Source organism: Apis dorsata, unplaced genomic scaffold (genome assembly GCF_000469605.1).
Source record: "Apis dorsata unplaced genomic scaffold, Apis dorsata 1.3 scaffold_73, whole genome shotgun sequence".
Classification (NCBI taxonomy): domain Eukaryota; kingdom Metazoa; phylum Arthropoda; class Insecta; order Hymenoptera; family Apidae; genus Apis; species Apis dorsata.
Window position 1 is genome coordinate 719,422 of NW_006263371.1, and position 3,916 is coordinate 723,337.

Genomic DNA, 3,916 nt, shown 5'->3' on the forward strand with positions numbered 1-3,916 from the left:
GCATAATAACGAAAAAAAAATCGTGAAACAAACTTGACTGGAGTTTTTTTGCTCCGCATTCGATTGATAATTGGTAAAATATTATTTCTATTTGGAACGTTTTATATATATACAATATATTATATATTCGCTAGGTTGCACACTGATACACACAGACATGCTTACATACATACATACACATAGACACGAGCATACACATACATTTACGTGGTATTTTGTGTACAGTGATGGGAATCAAATCGCCTTTGTGAAAGTTGTTTTTTAAGAATGTTAATTTAAGACGTTATCACGATTGATCGTGAAGTCAGTGACGGATGATCCTCGTGGCTCTGGGATTCGTTTTGACAACGATGGACATCGGGTATTTATCGATGAATCGAAATTGATATAAAAAAAAAAATTAAATTAATAATCGAATTTGCAGAAATAGAATCTGCGGTAACATTTGTGATTCTAGTAGGTTAGATTTGTTGAATTCGATTCTATTTCGAAATTCTTTTTTAGGAATGTATTTGTTAAAAGAAAAAATTTTCTCGCGGCGTTGTTCCTCATTTTTGTGACATTTGAAACGTTCCCGCCAAACGTTCGAACGATTTGCGCGCGAACTTTCAAACGCTTCGAATCGTCTGATCGTCGACCTCCGTCAAAATTTTCGTGTTTTTGGCTGTAGGAATTTTTTTTAAAAGAGACACTTGAACAAAAAAAAGAAAAAAATGTATGTATATAAAAAAATATTTATACGAGTGTCCTTGAAAATTTTTCGAGGTCGACACAGTCTGTTCGTGTAGAACTTTTATCGCAAAATTTTTCGCGTAGTTGCAATTTTTTCGCGTTACTCGTGGAAATTCGAGAACGATGTTGCAAAATTAACGATACTCGTGTACTGTGTAAATATACAGTACACCTTTTTTATTATAAATTTTAGTAGTCAAATTTTTATCGAGTTACGAATTTGTTCCTTCGTAATAGAAAAAAAAAAAAAAGAAAAAAGGAAGGGAAAAGAAAAGGAATTGAAAAGAGAAGAGGAAAAGTGAGAAAAATAAAATTTTCAAGGCAGATATGGTCGCGTTACGATTCCCAACACTAATTTCACACGTGTGTATACAACATAAACGCGCGCGCGCGCGCGCGCGAAATTAAATGATGATGGCAAGCGATACTTTGTATGTACAACAATTAGTGATTCTGTTCGAACTGTGCATGAATGAGTGTAGGTGCGTGTATGCGCGTGTGTGTAAGAGAGAGAGACTGAATCTGTATGAAAAGGAAAGAAAGGGACTCGGTGTGCACTCCGCTTAGAATGTGGGAGAGAGAAAATAGAAAATAAAAAAAAAGAAACTGAAAAATGATGGAAAATAAAAAAATTTCGTCGCGCAAGTGCAAAGAGATTTTTTTGCTAATTGGCAATGCGGCGATGCAGTTCGACTTATTACGCCCGTATGCGTTTAATAGAAGTTACATGACGTAGATATTCGATAGGCACGCGCGAAAATTGTCTCAGTCGATTTGATCTTGAAAATTGCAAATCAGATATAAACAACATTAGGATTAAACTTACTAGGAATATTACGAGCAACCGATGGAATTACAAAATCCTTTCTTTGTAAATGTTATAACGGAGAAATATAAAATTGAGAAATTTCGAATTTATATAAATTTATAAAATTCGAAAGAATTCGTAAGAATTTAGGATTGAAATTATTTTGTAATTTCATCGTTTTTCGGTTGAAAATCCCCGAATTGGTAATTCAAAGTTGTAAAAGTAAATGAAGCTACGTCGACTGTGGCTCCAAGAAGCCTTTTTCGAATACCTGAAATATTTTATGCCCAAGATATATCTGAAATTCTAAGGGAAAGAAATTAGAAAAGAAAAATTAAAAATAATAAATCATTTAAAAAAAAAATCATCGAGAAAAATTAACTGAAATAAAAAAATTCTACGAAAGAAGAATGAATTTTAAAAAGAAAAAAAAAAAAAAGAAACGAATTCGGGTATTCTCGACTAAATGGGATTCCCTTATATTCACGCGTGTCTAGTAATTTATGCGTTCTCCGCAATGAATTTGGTGGAGCCACATGTACATCAACAATATTATATTCTAACAATTACTAATTAAATAATGTACAATAATTTTAACGATTGCTAAATGATGATGATGATGATGATGATGATGATGTCGATGAAGTCTTTAAACATATAAATAATACAGTGTTGCACGATGAAAATGAAGACATATGAGAGATAGTTAAGTGAATAGCAAGCGAGAGAATGAGAGGGAGTGAGAGGTAATGAGAAAAATGAATCCGAATGCATAGTTGCAAGATTAAACGACAGAGGGCAACAACAAAACTGGACGAGAAAAGCTATACGAGATAATGTATCTGTCTTTTAAATCGATGTGTATTTTTTGCGAAGAAATAATGCGAGAAATATATTGAAGAAAGGACGAAGACTGTTCTTGCCAGTTTATGTTCCAGGGGGCTGACTCCTTTTTCAGGTTAGTTGGTATCCCAAATGTCAGAACATATTTAATAATTCGAGAATTTATTCAAAATTTATAAAATTTGATTAATTTTATATTGTGTTAATTTTTTATGGTGCTTTTATTTTTTTTTTTATTTTTTATTTTTTTTTTTTTAAGGTTGACAACAAAGATATTGTGCAATTTTTTTAATTTCTCTGGAAATTCTTTAAAACTGTCACGAAGAATTATTCAAATTCTCCGTGGATAATTTAATTTTGATTTAAAATTAAAAAATTTTGTTAATATTTGTGAAAGCATGAAGTGAATATCGCGAAGTTAATTTAAAAATTAACTTCCACCTCTTAAGCAATAGTGAATATCAAAAGTGCTCCATATAAGCAATGAACCGAGAAAGAATGGCTGAAAACCACTGGAAACTCAAGGCTGCTAAGTTGTGCTGCGCGAATAAAGCTGTTAGGTAAGTGCAAAAATTCAGTCGGTCTTTATTCAACAATCCTTTCAAAATACATAAGAACAATAATAAAACTTTTATAAAAAAAAAAATTATAATTGCATGAATATGAAAATAATTTAAAACAAAAATTTGAACGAAAATAGAGAGAGCACGTTTCTGAAAAATGAGAAAAAAAAAAATTGTTGAATGTTGTTTGAGAACAAAACATTAATACCTATCGCCATATTGATTCTTTAAATAAAGAAAGGTAAAAGAAAGCCGGCAGAATTTTTGCACTTATCCAAAATTTCGAATAGAAAGAATCTTACGAAAAATTGTGTTGAAGATCTCCGTAGATCTTCAGTTTTATTCCGAATTCGAAATGTCTCAAAACGAACGATACGATGAGGAACAGTTTATGCAAAGATGTATTTAACTACTATGTAAGCTGAAGTTCGATTTTTTTTGGGACGTTCTCGAATTCCATATGATAGGAAGGATTAAAAATGTACAATGAATCACGTTATGCGTGAAAGAGAAAAGTTTTTTTTTTTGATGATTTTTAATGAAAATACACTGCAAGCTTGATCTTCGAGCATAAAGTTCGATCACACCGATTTTTTAACAAAATGAAAATTGTTTTTGTAGCTTGTTCGTTTTACGAATTTTATTGCGCTTTGTTGACATGCAATACTGTGAGATGCGAGATGAGAAAAGTAAAAATTCTCCGACAAAAGGAATTTGAGATTTCCATTAAAAAAAAGAATGGAATTCGAAAAACTGCTTTTTGTATAAATTTTCAGTTAAAAAACTCTCCTTTTGGTAATTTTGCAAAATCATTTTGAAAAAGGGGTTCTTTCAGATCAGTGTGTCCCCCGTGTTGAGTACAACAATGGAAAATAGATGAGCAAAGAGGGCGTTGCATGGTTTCCACGAGTTAAATTCTAACCTAAAAAAAAAAAAAAAAAAAAAAAAAAAAAAAAAAAAAAAAAAAAAA

General features: G+C 31.3%; 1 long non-coding RNA gene across 2 annotated transcripts in view; it reads right to left on the bottom strand.

Moving 5' to 3' along the window:
* LOC116186899 overlaps window positions 1-3,916 on the bottom strand; it is a 21,285-nt gene that overhangs the window by 1,812 nt on the left and 15,557 nt on the right. The gene's annotated exons all lie outside the window — the stretch shown is intronic.